This window comes from Podarcis erhardii (genome assembly GCF_964252035.2).
Source record: "Podarcis erhardii genome assembly, chromosome: 8".
NCBI lineage: Eukaryota > Metazoa > Chordata > Lepidosauria > Squamata > Lacertidae > Podarcis > Podarcis erhardii.
The window spans coordinates 77925570-77932563 of record NC_138499.1 but is presented as its reverse complement, the minus strand read 5'-3'; positions in this window follow the sequence as shown (position 1 = coordinate 77932563).

The following is a 6994-nucleotide window of genomic DNA, read 5'->3' as shown; positions in this document are numbered from 1 at the left end:
CACTTTTCCTTAGGACATCCCTATTTTCATCGGAGAAACATCGGAGGGTTTGGAAGGACATCCCTATTTTCATTGGAGAAATGTTGGAGGGTAATGGTGTTATGTGAACCCCCCCCCCCCCAAGCCAAAGAGATAGGTACCTTTAGAAGACATCTGAAGGCAGTCCTGTATAAGGAAGTTTTTAATGTTTAATGTTTTATTATGTTTCTATATCTGTTGGAAGCCACCCAGAGTGGCTGGGGCAGCCCAGTCAGATGGGTTGGGTATTATTATTATTATTGTTATTATTAAATAATACATCCCTGTTTTCATCAGAGGAATGTTGGTGCAAAAATGGGATCACATAATCAGATGACTTCCTTGATGACTTCCATTGAACTGATGATTAGAACTTCAGTACTATTATTTTTAAGCCAATCATAGTTTGTTACTAGAATCAAAATGCACCCAACTGATATTTTGAGGTAAAAGCAGACTGATGTGCCTCTTAGGGCCTCTTTCTCATAAGAAGTCAATGTGATTGCAATGAGGTCTGGACTCTACTACTTCAGATTATAGGTGGGAGCTCTTGCGGCTCCCATGAAATTCTGTGTACAGCGTGTCAGAAAGAAGACCACACAGGGCATTTACTCCTTAATATTGTGTTTCTTATGTATAGGCAGTAGTTTATATGAGGGAAAACGCCAGCCATGCACTCCTCTATTTGCAGTGGTACACTCCAGCTATCGTTTTACCATGTGATGAGCTGTTTGTCTAGACAGCTTGTTCTTTTCAATAGCTGTTTTAAAAGCATCAATTTATTATTAGCAGAGCATTATGTAGCCTGTTAAAATGGCCATGTCCATAGAATGTTGTCTGTTTAAGCACAGTGGATAATGTTACACAGAATTAATTTTGTACTTCAATTAGCAATGATACTCAAATGTGAGATGGGCAACTGGACTCCTAGTCTACATATGGATGGAGGGGATGCGGGTGGCGCTGTGGTTTAAACCACTGAGCCTCTTGGACTTGCTGATCAGAAGGTTGGTGGTTCGAATCCCTGTGACGGGGTGAGCTCCCATTGCTCTGCCCCAGCTCCTGCTAACCTAGCAGTTCAAAAGCACACCAGTGCAAGTAGAGAAATAGGTACCACTGTGGTGGGAAGGTAAACAGCATTTCTGTGTGCTCTGCTTTCCATCATGGTGTCCCATTGCGCCAGAAGCGGTTTAGTCATGCTGGCCACATGACCCAGAAAAGCTGTCTGTGGACAAATGCCAGCTTCTCTTGGCCTGAAAGCAAGATGAGTGCCGCAACCCCATAGTCATCTTTGACTGGACTTAACCGTCCAGGGGTCCTTTACCATTACCTTTACCTTGCATATAGATGGAACTGGGGGGGGGGGGAAATAGATCAAGAAGTGATGCTCAAACTAATGTGTAGTAGATACCTCCTTCCCTTAATCAAAATGAAACCTGAGAGTTGTACTACAGAAAGCAGGTGATCTTCGATCCTAGGAAGGATGATGTGATTTCAGTCACCTCTACCCGAAAATGCACAAACTCCATCCAGTTATTGTACCACATCATTTCATAGAATCATAGAATCATAGAATCATAGAGTTGGAAGAGACCCCAAGGGCCATTGAGTCCAACCCCCTGCCAAGCAGGAAATGCCATCAGAGTACTCCTGACATATGGTCGTCAAGCCTCTGCTTAAAGACCTCCAAAGAAGGAGACTCCACCACACTCCTTGGCAGCAAATTCCACTGTCGAACAGCTCTCACTGTCAGGAAGTTCCTCCTAATGTTTAGGTGGAATCTTTTTTCTTGTAGTTTGGAACCATTGCTCTGTGTCCGCTTCTCTGGAGCAGCAGAAAACAACCTTTCTCCCTCCTCTATGTAACATCCTTTTATATATTTGAACATGGCTATCATATCACCCCTTAACCTCCTCTTCTCCAGGCTAAACATGCCCAGCTCCTTTAGCCGTTCCTTATAAGGCATCGTTTCCAGGCCTTTGACCATTTTGGTTGCCCTCCTCTGGACACGTTCCAGTTTGTCAGTGTCCTTCTTGAACTGTGGTGCCCAGAACTGGACACAGTACTTCAGGTGAGGTCTGACCAGAGCAGAATACAGTGGCACTATTACTTCCCTTGATCTAGATGCTATACTCCTATTGATGCAGCCCAGAATTGCATTGGCTTTTTTAGCTGCCGCGTCACACTGTTGGCTCATTTACTGGAAGATCCATGATTTAATTCTAGATCCTGATCTGCTGTATTTTTTATATATATATACAAGGAAATACAGCTCAGCATTGTAGCTTTTGTTGACTGCTGAAGCCATGATGTAACTTCTTGACGTCTCAAAAGGCAGCACCTCTTAATTATAGCATCAAAGTTGTTTTCACATTTATTAATTCGTAATTCCAGTAACCCTGTGTGATTTCCCCATAATGCAGAGTTGGAGACTGAAGCTGAGGGAAAGAAAGGTTTGTCTGAAGCCGCCTACCGAGTTATTAGCAGAGATGAAAGTCAAACCATTGGCTTCTTAATTAGCTGTGCAGTCTCTGAGCTACTCTAATATTATACATATTCTGTATTGCTCCCCTTCCTTGATTGCTGAAATATTCAAACCCATAATTAGTTCTTAATTCAGTTCCTACATCTCTCCTTTTGGACAGTTTTAGGTAGTACCACTACTAATACACAGAGGCAATTCAATCCAGGAAAATGTACCTTTGCTTTTGATGTAAGTCCATAGCAAAGTGGTTTACTTAATTTTTCCTTGCATCTTACCATTTTTGATGACCCAACAATTTGGTTTTGGATCTGACTTTAAACTGAAGCAGGGAAGATTATATTGGACTACCCAGTTTGTTACGGTTTTGTTTTTCATTAGCCATAGTTGTGCTGAGGATATTCCTGAGCCTCTACACACCCTCAAACCTCGCAGTTCAAAAGCACAACAGTGCAAGTAGATAAATAGGTACCGCTCCGGCGGGAGGTAAATGGCGTTTCCATGCACTGCTCTGGTTTCTCCAGAAGTGTCTTAGTCATGCTGGCCACATGACCCTGAAAAACTGTCTGCGGACAAATGCCGGCTCCCTCGGCCAGTCAAGCGAGATGAGCGCCGCAACCCCAGAGTCATTCATGACTGGACTTAACTGTCAGGGGTCCTTTACCTTTACCTTTAAAACAGGAGAGAAATCTATAAAATAAAGCAACATAAAATAATACATCTGTGTTCTGAAGGGACTCTGTGTTCTGAAGGGACTCAAGTAAGATGACTGGTATTTTTTTATTTGTCTCACAGCTGTTGTTTGACAGGCTGCAGGATGTTCTTCCTCTGAAGGGTAATATGATAGCCATGTTCAAATATATAAATATATATAAAAGGATGTCACATAGAGGAGGGAGAAAGGTTGTTTTCTGCTGCTCCAGAGAAGCAGACAAGGAGCAATGGTTCCAAACTACAAGAAAAAAGATTCCACCTAAACATTAGGAAGAACCTCCTGACAGTGAGAGCTGTTCGACAGTGGAATTTGCTGCCAGGGAGTGTGGTGGAGTCTCCTTCTTTGGAGGTCTTTAAGCAGAGGCTTGACAACCATATGTCAGGAGTGCTCTGATGGTGTTTCCTGCTTGGCAGGGGGTTGGACTCGATGGCCCTTGTGGTCTCTTCCAACTCTATGATTCTATGATTCTATGATTCTATGAAGACTCACTACAGATGGAACACCTTAGTTATCCAAAGGCATGCACTCATTCATTCAATTTGTATACCATTTTACCACACACACAAAAAAACCAAATGCTCAAAGTGGCTTAGAACAAAGAAAAAAGGGTGCAATTCAAGCAAACGCTACAAAACAATTTTGCAATAGTATACCAAAACAATAACATGGCAACAGTTTCATAGTGGAACAAAAATACAGTGGTACCTCGCAAGATGAATGCCTCGTAAGACGAAAAACGCGCAAGACGAAAGGGTTTTTCGTTTTTTGAGTTGCTTCGCAAGACGATTTTCCCTATGGGCTTGCTTTGCAAGACGAAAATGTCTTGCGAGTTTGTTTCCTTTTTCTTACAACCGTTAATACCCAGGGAATCCGCACTCCGCAAGACGAAAACAATCGCAAGACGAAACAACTCGCAGAACGAATTAATTTCGTCTTGCGAGGCACCACTGTATAATGAGATACAAAAAGCCACATTTCAACACTATAAATATAGCAGGATTATTTAGTGAACATGCAGCATCCAATAGCAAAATCAGCAAAGGAGCTTCGTCTTAGAAACATCCTTCCCATTTTGCTGCTCACAGTCCCTTCTTATAAGGTTTCCCAACAAAAGGAAATCTATCAAACTAGGCTTCACTATCCAGTTTGAGTTTTTGTGTGTGTCTCATTATAATGTATATTCCATTGGCATCTGATGACATTTGTATCACTTTTTGTATGTGTTGCTTATTCCAAAAGACGAGTTTCTCAATGACATTCAAAAACTGGGTCATAAATTTGATCGTACTCGCTGCTAAATTTACGGTCAAAAACTGGGTGATGGCAGTCTGTCCTTGGAATGACCATAAAAGGCGATCTCTGATTTTGAGAGGGGGGCTATATAATCTGCTTGGGTGAAAGTTGCAAATAATTCTAAACAGCTGTCACAGTGAGCAACTAGCCCCAAGGTAAGGGAGTAATAAGTACTGTGCACATCCTCTCTCAACCATGACCTTCAGGCATAGCAGAGACATTGAAAACAGTCCCATGGCCTATTAATCTGCCTTCTATTCTAACAGCGAGGGGCCCTACACAGCACAAACCACTGGCCCCCTTTTAAAAAGTCGCATATCTTGCATTCCCTTCTCCGTGCAATGCCGCCAACACCTACTTGGGTAAAATTCACAAGCAAAGCAGTGAAAACAAATATAAGTGTTGTAAGAGAAGCTACATATGCTGGCATGGATTAGGAAGATTAAAGGAATCCTGCTAATCCGTACCAGCAAATGTCACTCCCACTAAACATGAAAGCCAGATTGATTCCTCTTTGACACATCTGAGGCTGATATGCTAAGTTGGCAACAGCTGCAGCTCCTTCAAGGCCACCCAATGCAACCTAGGCTCCTGAGGATGAAATGTATTATTTCCTGCTCTCGAGCTCTGGGATTTTCTAGTCCAAAATGTATCTCTTTGATGAAATGCAGGCTGCGAATGATCTTGCTGATCCGGTAAATCAGTCTTCACTGGAAATTTTTCGCCTCCTTGAGAGCTTGAGAACTTTGTCGCTCAGACAGAGGGATGCCTGTAAACCCCACAATGTGTAAAACTCCATCCCTTAGCCATACTTAAACTGTGTGACTAGTGAGGAGAGTGAGTGATGCCAGGATTACTGTCTCAGAAATATCCCCAGCCACAATTGCATCCGTCACCCAGTGAGTCAGTATCGTCGTAACTACGAAGTGCTGGAACAATAGCATGTGCAACATGAATATAGCAGGCGTTTCCATGATAACTACATACGGTCTAAACTTATTGTGTATTTTACCTTTTTACTTTCCTTGTAAGGGCCATAATCTATTTCCCAACCTATGATTTGGAAGGAAAACCTCACTCCTTTTGTTTTGTTTCTGACTGTCAGAGCTGAGGGAGAAATGTGTAATTTGTAGTTCATCTGGGGAAATTGCCCGTTGCCAGACTGACTTCTGTTTTCTGCATTCCGTCAAAACTGCTGTTCCTCAAAACAAACGGACAAATCTGCTCAATGTTAAATCTAAAAGTCTCTCTCTATCGTAATCTTTGTCCCTATCCACTCCATGCCTGTTCAACTCCCTCCATACCCTAGTGAGCCTCTTGGGCTTGCCGATCAGAAGGTTGGCAGTTCGAATCCTGACGACGGGGTGAGCTCCTGTTGCTCTGTCCCAGCTCCTGCCAACCTAGCAGTTCGAAAGCACACCAGTGCAAGTAGATAAATAGGTAGTGCTGCGGTGGGAAGGTAAACAGCATTTCCGTGCACTCTAGCTTCCATCACCGTGCCCCGTTGTGCCAGATAGCACTTTCCCTATGCTCAAAGCAAATCTGTGTGATGGAATGAGCTCCTGTTGCTTTGTCCCAGCTCCTGCCAACCTAGCAGTTCAAAAGCACACCAGTGCAAGTAGATAAACAGGTACCGCTCCGGCGGGAAGGTAAACGGCATTTCCATGCATTCTGGTTTCCATCACGGTGTCCTGTTGAACCAGAAGCGGTTTAGTCATGCTGGTTACTGAGTCTTTACATCACCCTTTTAAAAGGCTGACAACTAAGCAGAGCTTGGGCAAATGACAGGTGAATACAGAAGAGCTGTAGTAACTTCGGAAGAGAGCGCCAGTCCTATATCTGAAATGGTAGTCAGCCATCGATCCCATTTCTACAGGGGGATGAACAGAGGGAAAAAGAAACTGCTGGCATTTTGCATTTGTAGCTATTAGAAGAATTTCAAAACTGGTGCCAAGTAAGTATATACTCAGGAGCCCCATCAGAAAATGTAGGTGTTGAATGGATCAGTCAGCATGACCTACCACCCAGAATGTTTTGAAAACCACCCCGGCACAGGATCTCCAAACACATCCACCAACCCACCTCTGCCACTGAGAATGGAATGACACACTCCCAGTGCAAAGAGGAATAACACATCATTGTTTCTTCTCAGTGCTCTACACAGAAGCCATGTTTAAAAATAAAATCACAGAAAAGAAAACGCTGTTAAAGAAATCATAGCCCGGTTATGCTCTAGGTGACCTTAAATCCCCCTAACTCTGAAAATGAGTGACGTGAGTAAGACACTCAAAGCCCAGAGGCGATTTTTCTTCCCCTCCTCATCTTAGTCTTTTGCATCCAGACTATTCACAAATCTTTCCTTTCTTAATACTCTCTTTTAATTTCTGAAAGAAAGTTCACAAAGGCTGAATTGATTTTTTTTTTAAGGCCAATTCCAGCAGGAAAAAAAGATGGAGACTGGATAGTTCTCAGTTACAGAACAGACC